Raw genomic sequence first — 26,160 nt, 5'->3', positions numbered from 1 at the left:
AGTCCTGAAGAAACAGCGACAAGGAACAGTTTCTGAAAGAAGGACGAGACAGTCCGACAACAGGAGTACGGGGAAGAGAGAGAAAAAAGGACGAGGTCAGAATAAAGGACCAGGAAGTCCATGAAGGAGCAGAGCCTAGAGTTTAGGAAGGATGAACTTGGAGACGTTAATAATCAAAGAATGAAGGTGATGCAATCGATCGTGAACATTGCGCTCTTTTCACTTCTCGTTATGATGATGTAATACATCCAAATTGGACACACCTGTTAAATTCTATTTATATAATCTAAATTTGAATTGCCGGTATTAATTTGTTCTGATTAAATTTATTATTTTCTTGTCAAAGGCGGCTCGTATTGTCTATTTCTTGCCAGTATTCTTGCTCAGTACTCTGTTGAAATTCCATTCTTCTTTCACTCCCGCCGGGCTATAATATCGAGAGAGGTCATCCTCTGGATAACACCAGACAAACCCAATTAACCACCACTCTTACTAAGAGGGCGACGTAATATATACGCACAAAGTGACCAACAAAAGGTACACGCGAATGGCGTATTGGCGTCAATGGGAACTGAACATTGGACCACATTCTTATCGATTGCCGGTATCAAAAGGTAATCGTATACGTTCAATGAAATTTTATGCTATTCCCATATATATATATATATATATATATATATATATATATATATATATATATATATATATATATATATATATATATATATATATATATATATATATATATATATATATATATATATATATATATATATATATATGTGTGTATGTGTGTGTGTGTGTGTGTGTGTGTGTGTTTGTGTAGAGAGAGAGAGAGAGAGAGAGAGAGAGAGAGGAAAGAAGACAAAGAAGAAGAAGACAACGAAAAAGATTGTGATCGTATTGGTGAAGAAGACCGAGTAAAATGCAACAGAAATAGGTCTAAATAGAGAAACACTGATTTTAATAAATTATGTAAGAAGGATGTGTTTCCTAAATGAGGAAGTAATTCTTAAGGTGTGGTGATACATTATTCTCCCATTAATATTTTTTAAATTGTATCTCATTATGAAATGTACAACAAATATCTATACTGACATTAATTTTTACGATACACATATAGCATTCTTTTATCCTTTTCATCTTGGGAAGGGACTGTAAGAAATACTTTGAAGACACTTAACTTTTATTAGTGGCATGTTAGAGTTATTTTCTTTTCGTACCGACGGACATCATATTTAACACTCTGGAGGCATATACATTTGTATCATAACGTGATCAGAAACGCTAACGTTCAGTAATTCGGTACATACTAGATCAAGATGGTACGAGAACACAGAGGGTGATGCAGAAAGATATGTTCCACCTCCAGTGAATGACATCAAAATTAACTAGAGCAACTTGCATGATTCGTCATCGCAAATATATATTCCCTAATGTTTAAAAATTATCTTTTTAGACACATCGAACAGTGATCCAGACAAACTTTAATTCTTTCTCGTATTACTTTCCTAATGAGTTTAGGGAACGTTGCCAGTATTAATACCCTATTCTAGAAATTGTTACACATAAAATAAGAAAACTTGAAGGTAGGTGAAGAAGAGTGTCTTCTGTGAAGACTAAGGCCAATATTTGTTATGAATCATCAACATGACTGGCTGCATTAGCCAATTTATACAGTTAGTGTGTACTGTATTTATAGCTCCGTTTACGTAATCTAAGTACCATCTCCTGGTATGTGATAAGGTTGCACACAGACTGCATCTCTGTGGAAATGTGACACACTGCACATTATATCAGTCACAATCTTCGCATTTGTATTAATATTACTAAAAGAAACATACTGAAATGTCAGTGACGATTTACGTTTCTATGAATAAACTGTTTGTTGTGACAGGTTTAAAAAATCATCCGGCATGATTCGAATCTTTGATATAAAAATGACTTATTAAAATAATCTTTTGTATTGAGGAAGTAGTCTCTTACGTTCTATAGACAATAGTATTTTTTTTGAAAGGGGAAACCCAGCATAAACACGAAAATTGAAAAGCATTGACTTAGTTGCTACGTTTTTATGTCCACAATAAAAGCTCTTAGCTAAACAGTTTGTCATATTTATAAAATTTTGAATCAGTTTTATCAAATATTCTAAATGATTTCGTGTACTAGATCTGTAATATGTTTGTTATAGGCCAGACTGCTTAAGACTAGACGCCCATTAAGTTCAGCCTTGTCCTTCTTACGGTTTAGGTAAAATATCTAATATCGAACCGAAGGACCGTCGATCAGACAAAAACATCGATGACTTCTAAATGTTGGTACTAGCAGCTGCCTCGCTTGGGTCTCAGCATTAAAATGATAGTGTTGGACTGCCCGACCTGGTATCAGGATAATGTGACTTGGTAGGACATGAATAAGTCCATATGTCTGCGGCACGAAACATTGTCACAGTGCAGACATCCTTGCGATATGGCTGAACAATTGTTAAAGCTACGTTAAAAATCCAAATCACACACACACACACACATACACACACGTGGGAATATCAATAATATGTAATCGTCGGCATTATGTAGCTTTCAACGAAACCTTGATGCTGTGAATTACATAAACGACATGAGTAATTGATTGGCATGCTATTGCATCAAATGTGATTATATCTGTTGTGCCGGAGAAGCAGCAGAGCGTCCATCTCTGATGCGAGAGGTCACGGTTTAGAAGCCCTGCCGAGTCGTACCAGTGACAGATCAAAATGGTATTAGGAGCTGCCTCGCTAGATGCTCAGAATTAAGAGGTTAATGTTAGGCCCGGTTGGCGTGGTTTCAGAATAATTCGACTGGATGGGACATGATGCTACATATCTGAGGGGTGATGACCAATTGCTAGACATCTCTACAAATTGCATCACGGCAGACATCGTGGCGATATGAGTAAACTTGAGCACACTAAATCATACACCAATGAGAAGTAGCATATGAGCAACATCCTGCAGCAATAATCCTGACCACTGTGCAGCAATACTCATACTTACAATGCGGCAATATTCCTGATCACTATACGGAGTCCACCAAGAGTATCTTATGCATTTACGTATGCAAATTGTTCAGTTACTCACATTTATAAGTTATTTCTTTCAGAGAGAGAGAGAGAGAGAGAGAGAGAGAGAGAGAGAGCTACAAACATAAGCATATATATTTTGAATTTGTTACGTGGACATAAAGGCATGGCCGGGTTAAAACAAAATAGAACTAAAATAACTATGGAGGAGTTATTTTTGCCGATTCGACATAAACCAAATACTACCTATTTAAACAGACAGATACATAGATGGCGAATATCGAAATCGAAACCGATAAAGAAAAATGCAATGTTAATAGTAACAACATATTAAGAAACAAACCAACACTATACATCACTTTTAATAAAACGTATATACATATGTCACATACCACATGAAGAATATATTTAAAAGTTTTTTTAAAAAAAAAAATAGAACTTTCATATTAAGAAAAACAAAAATTAAAATACCCTGTAAGGTAACTCGATTTATGTAATTGACATTCGGAAAACAGCGGGTATCATTAAAGTTCATTCTCTTTAAAGTAAGTTGGATATAACATATGAAACAAAATTAAGTTCAAAACGACCGCTGTAGATTCTTATATCAGGCAGAATATTTCGATTATTAGATACAAGTCTCACCACCTTCATTCTGTCTTACCAAAATAATAAATCACTTTATCGGCTGAATGTACGTTGCATATATATATATATATATATATATATATATATATATATATATATATATATATATATATATATATATATATATATATATATATATATATATATATATATATATATATATATATATATATATATATGGCTGTCGTTTTTATTATCACTTCAGCACTCAATCACTAAGATAGTTTGCGCTACAAAATTTATTGTAAAGATATAGCCTCGACGCTGAAATTCAATCCAAATTGGAAAATGAACGCGGTCAGTTTCTCCCGAAAGAGGCGCCGAGATTACTCTTATGTAACGCATGCTTAACAGTGAACATTTTATTATCACAACTGCCAAAATGCTTCCAGTAAATTAGATGCTCCAGCAGGCCAGATTTTACCCGATCTAGAACATCAGCGTACCAAAAGCACACTATCGATATACATGGGATTATACAAGACACCCATAACAAATGTACACTATTACCCATGATATGTCGACAAAGTATTTTTGCATATTGTGAAAGAAAAAGGGAAGTTTCCAGGGTCATTGTCCAAAGCTGCCTTTGTCTTATAGAACAAAAATGACTCATTGACCACCAAAGGCATTTATTAATCAACAATCGCATAAATGAAATAGGAAAGGGTCGTAGGTCAATCCAAGCTTCAGTTTTTATGTACTTCTCGTTTGGTAGTGTTTGTGTGGCCGGACAAGAGCGAGAAAAAATATATAGCCATAATCCAATTTCATGCAAGTGCTACAAAAAGAAGGCAAAGAAAATCAAAGATTTTACAGGAAAACATTTGGTACTAAAGAGGGGAGAAATCGCAGTTTGTACGCATTTGGTATGGATATTCTGCGTAATATCTATCTATCTATCTATCTATCTATCTATCTATCTATCTCTATTTCTCTTTATTATGAGCGGCAAAAAATAGCTTCAGCAGCTAACTGCAACAAATTTGTTTCATCAGTAGGAATAATTAGGAAGTTATACAAGTTCTCATAATTGCAAACATTCTTTTAGCTTTCTTAGATAAAGACTGAAGATAAAAAATCATTTCAAAACCTTAAGTCTTAAAATGTAATTTAAACTTGAAATAACAATAATTGTACTACTACTACTACTACTACTACTACTACTACTAATAATAATAATAATAATAAACCACGTGGAAACTATTTTCAATTAAATATGCCTTGTTTTGACAATACAAATCTACTGTATTGTGTAACAATTTATATTTATACATTAATTGAGTTATTGATTCATTTTTATCTTTATTGTGACCGAAATGCTTATATAAATCAATTAATTTTGATGGACGTAAAATATATTTCCTTACATTGTAGGATAACATTTTTCTTAGCTGGGATTTTGTTCAAACTTGCATCGTGAAACAAATGCCATTACGTTACAGTAGATTGATATATTCAGAATTTCAGCGTACCTTACTTGAATATCAGTGTAAGCGAATTTTGAGCAAACACATTTAAATCAAATTATAAGATGGTTATCATTACAAGATAAAATTAACTGATCTAATAAATACCAAGGCAAAAATCAGGGCATAAAAGGCAAGAGTAAGCACCAAACCGATTCCATACAATAATGAGGAGCATAGGCCCAACGTCTGGATTCGGAATCACGTCCTTTTTGAAATGCAATATCCGATTTGTGCATAATCAAAATGGCTGGAGCACAACAAAAGAACACGAAAAACAGTACAAACGGACAGCATAAGTAGTTGTGTATTATCCGGTTCCAGCGGTTGTGTTTATTTGAGGCTAAGTCCACAATTGCTTCCCCATCAACCTTCCGTTTGCTAGAATAATAATCGGACATGCCATTATGTCGTTTCTTTTCCTGATCCCCTTCTCTGGTCAAAGCGGATTTGGAAAAATAATCGTAGAACTTTGTGTGCCCATAATTGTCACCATTATACTCAGATGGACCCACTGACATAGATCCATTCACTTTTAACGTAATGCATATTGGTTTGTGTCCATTTTGGAAGCGTTTGCCAGTATAGTGATGTTCAGCTAGACTGGAGTGAACCAGACCGACTTGAAGTGAATTCCTGTGCACTTCTGTATCACATGGAAGAAAGTTCGCTTTTTGTGCCCGTTCTTTTCCAGGATTCTCCGTTTGGTTGTTAGACTGTTGAGCATTTTATCCCTCAGAACGCCTACTGTTGTAGCAATCAGACTGGTTGATGGCGAATGCGATATGTGTATCATTGTCAACAGAAGGTACATTGTTGTAACTGTCATATTCAACTCGAGAGTCTTTAACACTGTCGTGAAGAAACATATTTGTCCTGGTATTCAAAGTCGGTTGTTCAGTTTTATTTTGAAATTAGTTAGAAAGCGATACATGTCTTTGAAATATTTTAAGAAGTTAATTACAGCGGCATAAATAATTTCATCAAGAGACTTCTATGTATGGACGTTTTAACGAGGAATAGCAATTTTCACTTTCCAGAAAAGTTTCTTAAAGATTTTCTTCACCACAGATTTCCTTTCAAATTTTCATCACAAGAAGCACATGCAAACACTCTAGTGATCCCTCTCTATTCTTTGACCTCATGCACATTCGTTTTAAACATCTTGCTTAAAGGATCCTTCCGATACTGATGTACGCTTCTTTGGAAAACGAAAGAGAATATAAGAAAACAACACGAGGTCGTATTAATCTTTTCACAAAGTTCCTCTCGCCAACTGGTCACATGTATTATTTACCGATGAAAACGAATATTTCACTCGTCGGGTATATGGGACCTAGTTGTATATGTACCTCCCCAAGTGTCAACATCAGATTGTTGACATCACGCCTGAATTACCTTACATAGTTTCATATGGTTTCATGTTGTTTTGACCGAGAAAGTCTGGTGTCGACTATAAACAATATATCTAGGTAAACATACTAAATCTCTCAGCTTAATATATTGTTATTAAAAAAACTGTGTTTATGTTAAAGTTATCACTTTATATTTCAAATAGTGTGTGTGTGTGTGTGTGTGTGTGGTTTGCGTTGGGGTTATTAAGAGGATATGGTGGCAGGCATGTGGTATCCTTCATTCCTGTCTCTAAACGTGTGTGCTTTTTGCAAAAAGTATTCGTCAAATATTCATATCTTCTTTAAATTTTTAATAATATATAGGTAGCTTGTTTAAAACTATATATGTTAGAGAATATTCGTCCATCTTTGATGCGTAGCATGGTTACGTGCATACTTGGACGATGTGGAAAGTGTTGACAAACCCCCACCCCCATCCCAGGATAACCGAGAATAATAATATGGATGCAACGTAGCAACAAAACAAACTGTTGATACATTTCTTCTTATTTAATCAATCACTTTTTTATTTATATGGGAATAAATTTCCATGAAGTCATCTAACTTTTTGGTCTTTAGGACAGATTTGACTTTATATGATTACTCTTAGAAGCCATATTACCCATGCTTGTTTTTCCATAATCAATTTTGTGACGTATAGTGTTCTGCCGTAATATTTATTATAATCTACATAAAGTGATCGGGGAGATTTCATAAATGAATTTCGAAGTAGTTTTAGAATTTGATCTTTCGTAATATTTTTCATTATGTAGTGTATTTTAAGAATAAATGATTTTGTCCTCATTTTTATTAATTTGTACGTGGTGAAATGGGTTGTAATACTTTACTTAGTATATTATAAACCAAACCATATTTATATCAATTAGAAAACAGCTGCAAATCACTTGTATCAATATAACTCTATGACAATATACACCATGTCTAGGTTCTTGCCAATTAAAACTACATATAAAACGATCTGACCTTTTAATGTGACAAGACCTTAGATATTCCTCATTTTGCCATTGAAAATATTCACTTGACACTTTCTACAGTTTGTAAAAATGAATAATGCCTAGAATGTAGTTCGCAAGGAGTGAAGATTATTTAGTTCATGCGACTTTAAACATTCTTTATCCAAATTGCTGTCGCCTTTTACCAAAATTGTTGTATTGTACGACTCTCGACATAGAGCTCATGCCTTCCCATGTACCATTTGCATAAAATATCTTCACTTTGAGCACAAACTAATATTTATTTCGTATAACAGAAATAGAGATCACATACGCACACTGCATGTGTGTATATGTGTGTATGTCTATTTTGAAACAGATGAGTTGAAATTGGGTGCGCTATCAAGAAGTCTGTAAAAGTCAACGGGAATACGTGAGCAAGAACAGCCGTTTTCTCACGGTGACATCAAACCCGGTTTCACTAAGCATCGTAAGCTTGAGTACATCTTCGAACTCAAATTCGTGAGTTTAATTTTACCGACTGAGACTGTCTTTCCATAGTCGGTTGTGCAAGGAAATTTGACGAAAATTTCACGATGTCAAGGAAAATCTCAGACCTGAGGCACAGAACATATTTGAGATGGTTAGTAAAACCAGGTCAGATTACCTAAAATAAGCAATGTACTGGTTAAGCTATTGATGTTATCACTTTTCCTATGTAAAACAATGTATTTTTATCGTTTGATCAGCTAAATCAATATATATATATATATATATATATATATATATATATATATATATATATATATATATATATATATATATATATATATATATATATATATATATAGTCGCTATGTCGTCAGATTATTCGAATGGAATAATCCTTCAAGAAGCGATATCGATCCTAATACTTCTGAAGTTGGATCAAGGTCATACACTCTATAATTTGCATACTACTTCGTACAGCTAATTGAATCATGGGCAAAGCTGCGACTCCCGTGGTCGCTTTAGAGAGTTCGTTGTACACGTTAATCACGATATACCAAGTATTAATGCTATTTTACTGATTAAATTTGATTGGACATAATTTTATTTTGAAAGGAAACATACCGGTAAGTAAACCATGAAAACAAGTATGCTTGATTCGACTGTTATGGTAGCCCTATCATTAACGTCTCAACAACTATGATTAATGCACACAATAAATACTTTGTCAACTTTCAGATTAAATTAGTTTTCCTTGAATCAATATGAAATGCAGACTGTCGATGTAATTAGTAGGCAAACGAACGCAATAATAATTTACCCACCCACCCACCGACCCCAAGATGACGAGATGTGAAAAGTTGATAAATGTCCAGTGTATTCAAAATTTCAGCATGAAGGAATAAAATATTTATGAAAAAAAATCAGTTTTAGGAATGTTGTTGTTGTTTTGTACTAAATATTATTTTTCATCTCATGATAGCCGGCGGCCAGTGTAATCATGAGCTATCAATCTTTGGACGAATAAGCGCGACTTGGTTAAACAAAATTAGTAACAATATCGTGAAACCATTACGGTGAAAATTGAGGCTTGAGGATCGGTACTGAAATCAACTGTGTGATAAAAATATGCCATGATGGTATTGCCTCCGGTTGCTTTTATTTGCCATATTATTTTTTGGACAAAGTATCCAGCAATGCGTAACTTTTTCTGGCATCATTGACCGCTGCATACATCACCTGTGACATCTTTGTCGCTCTCTCTCCCTTGATAAAATCTTGGACGCGGTCAGTTGTAATAGAGCTAGTAACTAGAAGAAGAAGAAAAAATTAAAGTAATGAAAATGGATACCGGCATGTATAATGATACTTTTTTTAACTAACATACGCATACAAAATTTCGACAGAAGTAATGGAAATATTTGGTATAACTTGTGAGCACTGTTAATATAATATAGTGTTTGTGTCGTGGATCCATATTATGAAAAGATTATATAAAGTAATATATTACCCTTGTTAATGAGCCCTAAAAGTCTTTTATGCTGTGTTCTTTTAATTTACTAACATGAAATAAATGCATGAATTTTTGCTTTCATCTTACTATCATAACGTTATTTGCAGTTTTGAATCGTATTTTGTTATAATTGCATCAATGTCTTCTTGTTAATTCTGTTCACAAGATGCGATTATATTAAACAATATATCTTCGATCGAATGTCTTGCGTTTCTAATTAATATTTAACGATATACTAAATCAAGCGCTTTTTCAATATGTAACTATTTTGTTACAATTGTTTTCCCAACATCTGTAGCTGAATTAATCGATCCTGTGATGGCAGTTTCGATTGAATTTTTTTCTCTGAGCGCTGATTTTAAGTCAAGAAGATTCGTTTTCTATAAAGTCGGTTAAGATTAAAATCAATGTGTTTTCACAACTTTTGTATATGGATGGTAACATTGATATTGGTCCCTGCGTTTTTACTGACGACCAATCACTTTGTTTAAAGATTCAATTTCACCAGAAATGAATTGATCATATCCATTTTTTATATCCATTGCATCATTTGAAAGATAGCAGTGCTTTATCTTAGGATGAAGAAAACAATTATTCTTGTAAAAAGATCTCCTCACACCCGAAAGTTAAATGTTCGGTCAAAACTGGAAATTATTTTCGTCCATAGAAACCACGTGGATTCTGTGAACAAAATCACCAATGTCTTTACCCGAACAACAGTTCGTGCCATGATAATCCAACATCTGGATATATATCTTCTATTTGTTCAAATGCATCACCAACGGTATTTTTATTCACTAATATATGTACTCTTTTCTTAGGAGTTTCTTTTCCTTCTGACGTTATATGAACTCTTCTCAGTTGTCTACGTTTTAAATCAATACTACAATTAAAGCCAATAGTACACTTAAAGCCAATAGTATACACACGGTAGGCGTGATACACTGGTATGATAAAAGGACCCAAAGGCAACATAATTAAAACTCTTTATCACTGTGATAATAGAATTGACGTTTCGCTTGCCATGGACTGTCTGGTTCTCGGCACGTAGTATTATTATCATTTGGTGGAGTGATATCCCTGATTGTCTGACCAACTCAACTTTGCTTTCGCACAGTAACTATGTTAGATTATTATCTTTGGGATATATACAAAATTTTGTATATAGCGAGATACTTACCAGATTTGTAACGGATATCATGTAATGTATTTTGCAACCAACAATTCCCATGGATGTTTTGATGGAATGCAGTTGTGAACGGAAAGGTTAATCCTTTTTTCTTTCAGTCTTCTTTTTGCATATACCCTTGACAATGTTATAATATTATCACTCCATTAATACGATTAAGCATTTTGACCGATTTTGTCTAAGCTGGTGGCATTTCGTTATGATTTGTTCCGATTTTTCTGAACTTTTGAATTGGTACCACATAATCATTCTTGCGATGACGCACCCTCTCTCTCTCTCTCTCTCTCTCTCTCTCTCTCTCTCTCTCTCTCTCTCTCTCTCTATATATATATATATATATATATATATATATATATATATATATATATATATATATATATATATATATATATATATAATGCTGTTCGCCATTGCAGTGCACCTAAAGTTTCCGTCTCCAATACTCAAGCAAATCTTGACCGATTCTCTAATATAAAATACTGCATTGCTTACCGTTTGAAAAGAGGTAATTGTCATAAGAATATTCAGTTCAAAATAATATTAATTTTGGACACACGAGATAACACCCCCGTGTTTTCATGACTCGCGATATGTCGGCCTATTCTGCGCACAACGTTGAACAGATGCAATGTTTATCCATCGTGCTATTAAGTGAAATACGTTACTTTCGACTGTTTCTGTCAGCATTTCAGTCGAGGAATTAGGTCAGCTTTATAGCTTGTTTTACAAACGTCAACTTAACGATGCCATTAAATGGCAAGAGATATTAAGCAAAGGAAATTGATCTTGTAATAAGTTAGTGATTTTCAACATTTTATAATAAAATAACCTACTATATGGAAGACAAACAACAATGAATAGGATGTAATGTGTTTACAACGTCTTGTTTTCGGGAAAAATTACTAAAGAAGTTGTAAACAGAATATACGTCGGGGGAATGTCTTGAGGATGCCGTTCCAGCGGCAAGTTATATATATATATATATATATATATATATATATATATATATATATATATATATATATATATATATATATATTCAGTTTAGTTTGGAATCCTATGCGTATCATGAGCGACGCGTCTATAGAGTCCAACAGATAATTGACGTTCGAATGAAGTAATGGGGTCAATAGGAATTTAACATTGGGCGACCATTTTTCCTGGTTTATAGTGTCAAATTCGAATCGTATACGTTCAACAATATTTATTCTTATCACACACACACACACACACACACATATATATATATATATATATATATATATATATATATATATATATATATATATATATATATATATATATATATATATATATATATATATATATATATATATAAAGTAATCAAAGACATTACTTTAAAGAATCAAATGAACAAACCTTTTCATGCCAGATTGACGTCGAACACTGAACAAGATGTAATTAACAGCTAGCGGACAATAGTACGGTGTCTGACCGCCGTTTACCGAATTGGGAAGTAATATCCCTGACTGTAAACCAGTTTCTTCATAAAATACAAGACATACCGTATGAAATGCTCATATGTGATGCGCACTATATCTGGAAGAGTGTACATACCGAAAGGGACATTCCATAAAGTTTAGAAGTAGAAGGAAGAGATTCTAAAGCAATGCCGATTTGGAGGTGCTTCCACTTCCCAGTTGTCTGGTGGGGTAAAATTGTTTTGCTGGTTTGGTTGATTTAAGCAGGCATTTAATAGGGTAATAGAGGAACGAGTTCTATCAAAGACCGCCTGGCTTTAAATCGAATTCGTAATCATACAGATGATATAGTAAGGTCACTAAAATATTGTTTGATATAATTCTCAAATCAGAATTAACTGAATTCTAATATGGGACCCAGGGCACAAGTGAAAATATCTATTCTAGATGATGAGTAAGAGTGCTGAAAATGAAATCACGCACGGTTTTATCAACATTAAATTTCATTGGGTTGGTGTAGTGGGATGGATAATAAGCTAAATGATATAATGTAACATTGATGGAAAAACATTCATTAGAAATCTGCTCATTAGCAAGCTGCATACAATTGTTTTTAATGTTAACTTAATGTATCAATTTTAAGAGTGAATGTGAAGAAGCAATGTCGTTTGGGTCAGATAATAAGTGGATATCACTCCGCCAAATAACAATGCTAAGCGATTGAAATCAAACTTATACTTCTTGATAGTTTCCACTATTTCAACTCATGGTCAGCGAAGTGACGATTGTTTTATTACCGTGAGAACGGTGTTTAGTTGTATTGCCTTTTGGCTCTTGTTCAAGATCTTCGTAAAGCATGACACACCTAAGTTTACTATTTGCTTTTAGTGTGCATTTGTTTTCTGTGTAATATTTGTTTTTAGTATACTTTTGATTGCAGTGTACATTTGATTTCAGCGTACATTTGATTTCAGTATGCATTTGATTGCAGTGTACATCTGATTGTAATGTACATCTGAGTTCGGAGGACTATATGGTTTGGTGGACATTTGATTGCAGTGTACTATTTGTTTTCAGTGTACATTTCATTTATAATATAGAGTACTGATGAATGTACATGTATCAACTGAACAAAGAAGGCCTAACATAGTACATCAATCAGACATATATCAAAACATTCCACAACCCGGTCTGGAGAATAACGATGCGAACTGTTGAAGTTCTTCTTTGTTTTCTATAAATATTAAAAACATTAAACTTAACAATCTATGATATTTTAAAGACCGGTTATTCATAAACCTTTATGTTCTGTTTTATTTTTAGGGTGGTCAAATTTTACATCCATCTCGTGGGTTAGAAATGGCCAGCAGGATGTCCATTCCACAATAATTGAATTGATCGAAGGTACTTCTGAAAATTGATAAAACATTTATTGTTCCACTCGGACAAAGTTTCAATTATCGGATGATATGTTTATTTATTTAGTCCATCAGTCGAAGCTATATATTCTTTCTTTTACCGCGTAAGCTTGCAGACAATAATATTTTAACTTGTGAATTGTTTATTGTAAGTAATCTAGACCATGGTTCACTAAACATTTTAAATATAGTTTGTGCCGCAAAGTTGTCCCTTAGAAGTGCCACAGTTTCATCATATCTGTTCTCACACAGAACCAAACGAGAAAAATCTTAATTCTTAACAAATGTCAAGAATTTGAGGTGACTGATATCCTAAGACATATTCATTACCGAAATCGGACATTCGTCCTGCATTATTAAAGCATCTCATCTTTTGTATGTACTCGTCAAAACGTTGTGCCTCTCCGTTGTGTTTGGTACAGACTTCTTCATAGTGCACTTTATTTCGACTCAACTGTTGCAAAACATTCATACATACACACACGTATAAACCGTGTCGGATAACTTGCGACAGGTCTCTGTCGATTCCACTTTGCTATAAATTGTTTTCTGGGGTGGGTGGGTGGGTAAAAGTGGGCAGGAGAGTGCCTTGTCTGAAGAACAACACCGGCTTTTTTGTTGGAATCGTAATCTATATTCACATGGCAGTCTGTATAAGCCAATTTTATACAGAACGTGTAGACTCTAAGTATGACTGTTTTCGTAAACTAAGAATCGCCTTCTAGTATGTGATAATGATCACCATAGGCTGAAACTTTGTGCAATGTGATAAACTGTACAACATCTTAGTTACAAACATTTTTCTTAATATAACAAACAGAACGATACATAAATGAGAGTGATGATTTATATTTTTAAGAATCAACTGTTTATTGTCACAGGTTTAAGAAAATATCCGTCTGGATTCGAATCTTTGAAACAAAAATGTCTCATTAAAATAATTTTCTCTATTAAGGAGGTAGTCACTTATGGGGACAAATAACATAATTTGTGAACGGCAATAATTTAGTTGCTACATTATGTCAAGTTTAGCTCAAACGTTTGTCATATTTAGATAATTTAGAATCCATTTGTATCTAGGATGGTAAACGATTTCGTGTACTAGATTAGTAATATGACTTTTAGAATCAAGTCTGCTGAAGACTAGATGCCCTTTAGGTTCAGCATTGTCTTCTCCGCAACACGAGTTAAGAGAGAGAGAGAGAGAGAAGAAAAGGGTTTTCAAGCGTGTCAAGCATAAGCATATATATTTAGATTTTGTCACGTGAACATAGGTCATGCTAAGGGTAACGCATACTATAACTGAAATAGCAATAGATAATGGATTCTCCCGATACGACATAAAGCAAATACCACTTATTTTAACAGACAACTACATAGATGGAGAATTGTAACCGGAAAACAATACGGACCAGGAACCTTACAATGTGAATAGTAACAAAAGATTAAAAATCAAAACAACAATATCCATCACTTTTAATACAATGTATGTACATCTATCAAATATCTCACAAAGGTTTCACTTGATAGTTTTCGTGAAAGAGAGAACTTTGCTATTAAGTAAAATAATCATTAAAATAAGGGGAACTTGGTTTTCACAATAAAGATTCGGGAGAAAAGTGTTCACCTTAAAGATAGTTCTCCTAAATAAGTCGAATATAAGGAATGAAAGGAAATTACGTAGAATACGTCCAACTGTAGATTCCAACTTCAAGCCAAATAATTCCTTTATCAACTGCAAATCTCACAACCTTCATTCAGTTTTACTCAAATATTACATAAAAACACTTTATACACTGAAAATTTGTTTCATATGTATGAATGTCGTTTTCATTATCACTTTAGCACTCAAGCACTAAGACATTTTGCGTTATAAAATATTCATGAGTTGTTGCAAAGTTATCGCCTCGACGCTGATATTAAATTCCTTACGCTATGTAGGACAAATGGAGCAGTCAGTTTCCTTAAAAGGAGGAATTAGATGCTCCAGTAATCTAGATTCTACCTGATCAAGAACATCAGCGTACCAAAAGCACACACACACACACACTATGTGTGTGTATATATATATATATATATATATATATATATATATATATATATATATATATATATATATATATATATCCATTTTCCTTTGTGAAACGTGATTTGAAGAAAGTTTTAAGATGCTAAGGAAAATCTCAAATGTGAAACGCGAAGCTTATTTGACAAGTTTAGCCAAACCGCTATAAGATATTAATGATATCACTGATCCTTTATTGTCGTTTGTGTGATTTCGATTTTTAACGTACCTCTGACAATTTTTCAGTCATATTGCAACGATGTCTGCAGTGTGACAAGTTTATAGTGATGTCTAGCACTGGGGCATCATGACGCAGGCATGTATCATGATGTTCCACCCATTCACATTATTCTAACACCAGGCGGACCAGTCCGAACACTAACATCTTAATGCTGAGCGCCAAGCGAGACAGCTGTTAGTACCATTTTTGTAAGTCTTTGGTATGACTTAACCGTGGATCGAATCCATTACCTTCCGTGTCCAATGCGGATGTTCTAAGCACAAGGCCACCAGAGCGGTCGTTTGATCAGCAAAATCAATATATATATATATATATATATATATATATATATATATATATATATATATATATATATATATATATATATATATATATATATATATACACACTCACACTCTCTTTTCATCAGGTTAGTTTTATGGAATAGTCCTTCAAAGTAAGGCATCAATCATAATACGACTGAAGATGAATCAAGGTCATACACTGATTAACTAGTGAACGAATTCATACCGCTACCTGAATCACGGCGATAGTTTCGTCTTTCGTTGTCGTTTTAAAGAGTTCATCACACATGTAACTGACGATATAACAAGTATTAATGTATTTTAACAGATGCAATTTTATATTCCGCTAAGTTTACCATGAAATCAAGAAGGTTTGGTTCGCCTCTTTCTGGTAGCCATATCATTTACAACTCCACAGCTGTGAGAGATGTAGACAATGCAAGCTTTGTCAACTTTCAGACTTGCTTTTGTTCCCTTGCATCAATGTGAAAAAACAGACCCTGGATGTAATTCTTAACTAAGTGGACGCATGACAAATTAACAACAACAACCCCCAACTGAAAAGATCTGAAAAGTTCATAATGCCCGGTGTATTCAGTATTTCAGACTGAATGTTGTTATTCTTTTGCATTAATAACTGATATCAACCGTGTGCTAAACATATGCCATGACGGCATTGCGTCTAGATGCTTTCTTTTCGCCATATTGTTCTAACTTTTCCTGACACCATTTACCGCTGCATACATCACCTATGATAGTTTTGTCTTACAATGCCTTGATAAGTCATGGACGCGTTCAGATATAATAAAATGATTAAAAGAGTAAAAAAGGGAAGAATGTCAGTGAACAAAAAATAGATATCAGCATGTATAATGAAAATTTTATTACTTGAAATTAAGATGAGGTAAATAAGATTGTAAGCATTGCCATGTAGTACAACCATAATAAAGAAACAACCGTATGGTACAACCGTAATAAAAAACAATATATATATATATATATATATATATATATATATATATATATATATATATATATATATATATATATATTTCATCATCCCCCTCCCACTGAAAAAATAAGACGTACGAGTGGTATTCCTGTTTGGTAAGAATGAAGAAACAAGTAATCAAATTCTCAATGATCTTATGTTTGACGTTTCTAATAAATATTTTATGATAAACTAAATCAAGCGCTTTCACAAATATGTAAATATATTACTTCAATTATTTTTCATACATCTACAATTGCATTAATCGATCTTGTGAGGGCACTTTAGAATGAAAGTTTTTCTCTGAATGCTGCGTTTGAGTCATGCAGAAGATTATATTGCTATGAAATCGGTCAAGATAGAAATGGATGTGTTTTCAAAACGTTTCTATATGCGTGGTGAAATAGATATATTGATAAACACGGGAATGATAAGAGGACCTATAGGCAACATAATAGAATTACTTGATCACAATGATATAATCATTTACGTATCGATAGGCATTGTGTCTTGTTTCTCAGCACGTATTATTATTTTTTTGATTGATATTACCTGATTGTCTAACCACCTCACCTGTGTTTCCGCACAATAACTTATTTTAAATTATATGTTAGTATAACAGCGCAGAATTGTGTATACATTGTGATACTGATCAGACTTGTAACGTAATCGTATTGTCAGTATTCTATGACATCATATAGTGTATTTTCCAACCAACGACTCCAATCCCATGGAAGTGTTGATGGAATGCAGTTGGGAACTAAAAGGATAATGCTGTATTTGTTCGGTTTTCATCTGTTGCATATAACTTTTCAATTGCTTTAAGTATTATCATTTATATTTTATCCTATATACACGATTAAGAATATTTTAACCGAGTTTGAGTAAGCTGGGCTTGTTTGGTGCTTTTTGGAATTTCCTACAAATTTGTCTGAACTATATGATCAGTGTTGAACTGAGGCACAATAGATCCTGTGCATATATATAACAGGAATTTCATAGGCGAATGTCGTTTTGGCTTCAAGCGAAACTTATAGTTGGACCTCTCTCTCTCTCTCTCTCTCTCTCTCTCTCTCTCTCTATATATATATATATATATATATATATATATATATATATATATATATATATATGGAGAGAGAGAGATACAGACAGACAAACAGACAGAGAAACAGAGAAAGAGAGAAGGTAGCAGAAGATGAAGAGAAAGAAGAATACAAAGAAGACGATGGTGATGGCGAAGACGACCAAGCAAAATGCAGATGAAATATGTCTAAGTATGAAAATATTTATTTGAATAACATACAGATGGACAGATAGGTTTCATAAATGGGTAAGTAGTTCCAAAAGTATAGCGATAAATATTTCTCCCATTGATATATTTTTTTTATTTGTAGCTTCATTATGAAATATGCACTAAATATCTACATTGACATTAACTTTTATGACAGTTATTTATCCTTTTCACCCTTGACGGTGATAAAAAAAAAACTAACTTTGAAGACATAACTTTAATAAGTTAGATGTTAGAATCATTTCCTTTTCGTACTGGTGGACATCAAATTTAAAACTATGCAGACGTATAAATATACTTAATACCTTAATCAGAAACGCCAAGGTTCAGTAATTGGTTATATTCCAGATCAAGATGATATGAATACATTGAGAGCGATTTAAAAAGAAATATTCCACCTCCACTGAATGATATCAAAACTCACTAGAGCAATTTGTACGATTCGTCATCGCCAATACTTTTATTATATATTCCCTAATTTCGGAAGAGTATCATTTTAGACACGTCGAAGAGTGATCCAAGCAAACGTTATTTCAGTCTCGTATGTAAGATATGTTGTTTTGCTGTGGTATGAAATAATGCCATGTGGAAATAAAACATGCTAATTAATCAGAGTTTTATCCATTTTGCATCTTACATCTGTCTGCTCCTCGCCTTACATTTTCCTAAGGACTTTAGGAAACGTTGCCGATATTGATACCCTCTTCTACAAATAGTTACAAAGAAGATTAGAAAACTACGAAGATGTGTGAAGGATAAAACCAGATTTTTTATGTGTCGTCAAAGATATTCACATATATGGCTGCATACGCCGATTTTAAACAGGACGTGTAGACCGTAATTATAGCTGTTGACGTGAATTTCGAACCACCTTCTGGTATAAGATCAGGTTACACATAGACTGCATCACTATGCAATGTGCCAAACTGCACATCATATTAGTTACAATATTTACGTTTGTCTAAACAAAAATAAACATACTGAACATCAGTGATGATTCATTGTTCTAAGAATATACTTATATTGAGATATTGAAAAAATGTCTTATTAAAAGTATCTTCCTTATTAAAGAGGCACTGAAAATGCTATATGTCTGAGGCATTTTGCCTCGTGGAAGACATCACTACCAACTACCACACTGTAGACATCGTAACGATATGACGGGAATCAGTAAAGGTACGTTAAGGATCGTAGTCACACATGCACGAGAAGATATGTGGAAAGGTCTGCAGTAATAATTCTGATCACTTTACGGCAATACTTATAATTACTATGCAGCAATACTCCTGATCACTATGCAGAGTCAATCACGAGTATCTTATGCATTTGCATATATGAATCTTCCAGTTACCAAGTTACAATCATTTATAAGAGATTTCGCATGGAGAGAGAGAGAGAGAGAGAGACAGACAGACAGACAGACAGACAGACAGAGAGACAGAGAGAGACAGAGAAAGAAATAAAGAAAGATTAATTTTTTTTACAAGATTTACAATCATAAGCAAATATATTAGATTCTGTCACGTGGAGATAAGGGTAAGGGAGGGGAAAAATAAATAGAACTGCACTTGCTGTGGATGACTTTCCTTTTCCGATACGACATAAACCAAAACTACATATTTCAAAAGACAGATACATAGATGGCGAATATTAACGGGAAATTATGTAGAATGCAATGTCGATAGTAACAACAGATTAAGAAACAATGCAACATTACACATCACGTTTAATAAAACGTATGTGTATTAATTATATATAAAACAATATTTAGTTTAAAGGTTTCATAAAAATAGAACTTTGCTATAAATAAAAGAAACATTAAAATAAGATGCAAATGCGCTGGATTTACACAATAGAGATTCGGGAAAAAACTTGTAGCCTAAAAGTTCATTTTTCTAAAAATAAAGTCCAGCATACGATATAAAACACAATTCGAATACGTCCCACTATAGATTCCAACAAAGCCCAATAATTCATATATCAGCTGCAAGCGTCACTACCTTCATTCAGTTTTGTTAAAATAAAAAATAAAATCACTTTATCAGCTAAAAACCGATATATATATATATATATATATATATATATATATATATATATATATATATATATATATATATATATATATATATATATGCCTGCAGTTTTCATTATCACTTCAGCACTCAAACACTAACACCTTTTCCACTACAATTGGTGAAGGAGAATGTCTTCTGCGAAGAATAAAGCGGACATTTTTTAAAAATCATCATCATGCCTCGCTGTATGAGCCAACTTTATGCAGAGAGTATATACTGTATTTAAAGCTCCGTTTACGAAGGTAACAACCACCTCCTGGTATGTGATAAGGCTGCACAGAGACTGCATCTCTGTGAAACTGTGACAAACGGCATCTTATACCAGTCACAATCTTCGCAATTTTAATAATATAACTAAAATAAACATACTGGAACGTTAGCGATGAATTACTTTTCTAAGAATACACTGTTTGCTGTGACAAGTTGAAAAATAAAACAACCGACAGGATTCGAATGTTTGAAATAAATATCTATACCTTGGACAATGGAGGTCGCGAGTTCGATCCCTTCCTAAGTCATACCAATCACTTATACAAATGGTAATAGGAGCCGCCTTGCTAAGTGCTCAGGATTGAGAGGTTAGTGTCAGGACTTGTCGGCCTGGTGTCAGGATTATGTGACTGGGTGGTACATAATGTTACATATCTGACGTATGATGCCCCTCTGCTAGACATCATTATAAATTGCCACACTGCGATATGATCAAAACTGGTGAAGCAGCTTTAAAAATGTAAATCGTACACACACGAGAAATAGGATATATATAAAAGCCTCCAGGAATAATCCTGATCACTATACAGCAATACTCGTAATCACTATGCAGCAATATTCCTAATAACTATACGGAGTACATCACGAGTATCTTATACAGTTACATATGCAAATCTTTCAGTTACTCTCTTTTATAACTTATTATCTTCACAGATAGAGAGAGATAGAGATGAAAGGTTACAAGCGTAATAAGCAGAAGCAAATATATTTAGATTTTGTTTACGTCGGAATACGGTCATGGCAATGATTACACAAAAAGAACTAAAATAGCTATGGAGGAGTTCTTTTTCCGATACGAAATAAAGCAAATACTACGTATGTTAACATACAGCTATATAGATGGCGAAAATGAATGGGTAATCAAAACCGATTATGAACAATCCAATGTCAATAGTAACAACAGATTAACAAACAAAACAACAATATACATCACTTTTAATAAAACGTATATTCATATATCACAAATCACATAAAGTATACATTTGAAAGTTTTCATAAAAGAATAGGACTTTGTTATTAACACAAAAATAATTAAAATACCCTGTAAGGGAACTGAATTATTACAACTGATGTTCGTGCAAAAAAGTGGTCACCTTAAAGTCCATTCTCTTAAATAGGATGGATATAAATTATGAAGCAATATTAAGTCGAATACTTCCCGCTGTAGATTCCAAAATCATGCAGAATATTTCATTTATTACCTTCAAGACTCACCACCTACATTTAGTTTTATGAAAATAAACAATTCACTTTATACGTTCCATCTACATATATATATATATATATATATATATATATATATATATATATATATATATATATATATATATATATATATATATATATGGCGATTGTTTCCATGATCACACTTGAGATTCAATCACTAAGGCAGTTTGCGCTACAAAATAGAATTTAAAGATATAGCCTCGACACTGAAATTCAAAGCCTTGAGCTAAGTGGGAAATGAGCGCAGTCAGTTTTCCCCGAAAGAGGCGCCGAGGTTACTCATACGTAACGCATGCTTAACAACGAACAGTGTATTGTCACATCTGCCATAATGCTTCCAGCAAATAAGATCCTTCGGCAAACCAGGCTCTACCTGATCAAGAATATTAGTGTACCAAAAGCACACTATCGATATATATGGGTGTATAAAAGACTTCCATAACAAATGTCCAATATTACCGATGATATATCAACAATGTTGTTCTCATATTGTAAAAAAAAAAAAAAACTTTCAGCGGCCATAGTCTTAAGCTGCCTTTTTCTTATATAACGAAAATGACTCATTGACCACCAAAAGCATTTATCAATCAACAATCGCATAACGGAAATAGCAAAGGGTCGCAGGTCAAACTAATCGTCGTTTGATAAATACATATAGTTTGATAGTGTTTGTATTGCCTGACAGAAGCGAGGCAAGATCATGTAGCCATACTCCAATTATATGAAGTTATTACAAAAAGGAAACAAAGAGAATCAAAGATTTTAAATGAAAACATTTGGTACTGAAGAGGGGAGAAATCGCAAATTTTACGCATTTATTTAAGGATATTCTTCTTGATTGTATATATTACCAATGAATTCGACTGGATCTATCTATCTAGCTTAATTGATGGACGACTCTCTCTCTCTCTCTCTCTCTCTCTCACTCTTTCTTTATTATGAGAGGCATGAAATAGCTTCATTAGCTAACTGGAACAAATTTGTTTCATCAAATGGGAATAATTAGAAAGTCATACAAGTTTTCATAATTGCCCACTTTCTTTCAGCTTTCTTTAAAAAAAAGATAATAACAATAATAATAATAATAATAATAATAAAAAACTAGGGATATTTTCAGTTAAATATGCCTTGTTTTGACAACACAAATCTATTGTATTGTTTAATCTTTTGTATTTATTTGATTAATCGATTTATTGATTCATATGTTTCTTTATTTGTTTATAATTTATTGTGGTCACAATGTTTATATAAATCAATATACTACTGATGGATATAAAATATATTTTCTTACATTGTAGGATAACGTTTTCCTTTGTAGGCATCTTGTTCAAGCTTGTACCGTGAAAAAAATGCCATTACATCAAAGTAAATTTATAAAGCTAATTCAGAATTTCAGCATACATTACTTGAATATTAGGTTAAGGGAATCTTAAGCAAACACATTTAGATCAAATTATACAATGGTTATCATTACAAGATACAATTAACTGATCTAATAAAGTTCATATTTAGCGAAAATAAATATCAAGGCAAAAATCATGGCATAAAAGGCAAGAGTAAGCACGAACCCGATTCCATACAACATTGAGGAGCATATGGCCCAACGTCTGGATTCGGAATCACGTCCTTTTCGAAATGCGATATCCGATTTATGCATAAGCAAAATGGCTGGCGCACAACAGAAGAACACGAAAAACAGTACAAACGGACACCACAAATAGTCGTGGATTATCCGGTTCCAGCGGTTGTGTTTATTTGAGGCTAAGTCCACATTTGCTTCCACATCAATCTTCTCTTTGCTAGAAGAATAATCGGACATGCCGTTCTGTGCTCTCTTTTCCTGCAGCCCATCTATGGTCAAAGCCGATTTGGAAACAGCATCGCAGAACTTTGTGTATCCACGCTTGTCACCATTATACTCAGATGGATCCAAAGAAATAGATCCATCTACTTTTAACGGAATGCATATTGGTTTGTGTCCATTTTGGAAGCCTTTGCTAGTATAATTATTTTCAGCTCGAGTGGAGTGAACCAAACCTACTTGAAGTGAATTCCTGCGCACTTCTGTTTCACATTGAAGAAAGTTTGCTTTTTGTGCCCATTGTTTTACAGGATTCTCTGTTTGGTTGTTACACTGTTGACTATTTTCTAACTCAGAAAACCTCTTGTTGTAGTAGTCAGACTGGTTGATGGCCAATGCGATCTGTCTATCATTGTCAACAGAAGTTCCATTCATGCAACCGTCATATTCAACTCGAGAGCCCTTAATGCTGTTTTGAAGAAACATATTTGGCATGGTATTCACAGTCGGCCGCTCAGTTTTATTTTACAATTATCAGCGATAGAGGTCTTTGAAATAAGTTAAAACGTTAGTCACAGCATAAAGATGTTTCTAAATATTGGCGTATCAATTTTCAGTTCCCATAAAAGTACCATAAAGATTTTCTTAACCTCCGATTTCTTTTCAAATTTTCATCACAAAACATATGCAAACACTCTTTCTAGTGATCCCTCTCTATGTTTTGACTTCATGCACGTTCGTCTAAAGCCCCGTTCTTAAAGGAGCCTTCCAATAGTGATGTCAGCCCTTTTGGCAAACGAGAAAGAAAATAAGAAAACTACTCGAGGTCGCATGAATTTTGTGACGAAGTCCCCTTCGCCAACTATTCAGTCGTATTATTTACCGATGAAAACGAATATTTCACTCTCAAATGATGTCGGGCATATAGGATCCAGTTGTATATATACCTGTCCATGTATCAAAATCAGATTGTTGACGTCCCGCCTGAATCAACTTAGTTCCATATCGAATCATGCTGTTTTGACCGTGAAAGTCCGGTGTCGGCTATAAACAATGAATCTATGGTAAACATAATAATCCTATCAGCATTATATATTGTTTGTCAACAAAACTGTGCGTTTATTTTAAAGTTATCAAAGTATATTTCAACTAGGTTGGAGGTGTGTGTTTGGGCGTGCATGTATGTTTCTGCGTTGGATTGGGGGGGGGGGTGAAGGGGCTAGGGTGGCGTGTATGTTGTAGACTTTTCTGAATGTGAAAGTTTGTGATGTTTCAGAATTGAATAGCGAAATATTTATATCTTCTTTAAATTTTCAATTATATACAGGCAGCTTGTTTAACGCAATATATGCTTTAGAGTATTGGACAATATGTGATGCGTAACTTGCGTAAGTGTGTGATTGGACGGGGTGGAAAAAGTTGACAAACACTCGCCCCCACCCCAAGAAAGCCAAGAATACTAATATGGAATGCAACATAGCTGAAAAACACACTGTTGATAAATGTATGCTTATTTAATCAAAGACATTTATACTTCTATGGGAATAAAGTTTTATGAAGTTGTCTACTTATTAGGTCCTTAGGACAGATCTTACTGCATACAATTACTCTTAGAAGTCATAGTATCCATGCTCGTTTTTCCATATTTAAATTTAGTGACGTTTAGTGTTCTATACTAATATTTATTATAGTCAATATAAAGTCATCGGTAACATTTCACCAATGAATTGTGAAGTAGATTTAGAGTTTAATTTTCCATACAATTGTTTATTATCCTGTGTATTCTAAAAATAAATAATTTTATCTTCATTCTTTTGCTACATTGTACGTACTTTGTTTTGTATATTATAAACCAAACAATATTTGTAACAATCAGAAAACAGAAGCAAATCACTTGTATCAATACAACTCTATGATGCAATATACGCTATGTCTAGGTTCTTGCCAGCTAAAAATATACGTCAAAGACTATCAAGTTTTATTGTGAGAAGAATTTAGACATACCACATGTTCCCATTGAAAATATTCAATTAACACATTTTACAGTTTGTAAAAACGAATAATGTTCAAAATGTGGTCGCAAGTAGTTAAAACTATTCATCTCATGCGACTATAAATAGCCTTTATCCAAATTGCTGCCGCCTTTTTCCACAATTGTTGTATTATACGTCTCTCGCCATAGATTTCTTGGTTTCCCGATGTACCATTTGCATGAAATATCTTCACTTTGAGCACAAAACAAATACACATTTCGTTCCGCAATATGTGTTCCGTCTAACAGAAATATATATCACATACGCACTTTGCATGTGTGTATATGTGTGCATGACATTTTTGCAA

Source organism: Sinohyriopsis cumingii, chromosome 7 (genome assembly GCF_028554795.1).
Source record: "Sinohyriopsis cumingii isolate HCF-2022 chromosome 7, ASM2855479v2, whole genome shotgun sequence".
Taxonomy (NCBI): domain Eukaryota; kingdom Metazoa; phylum Mollusca; class Bivalvia; order Unionida; family Unionidae; genus Sinohyriopsis; species Sinohyriopsis cumingii.
Note: the sequence above shows the minus strand (reverse complement) of the source record.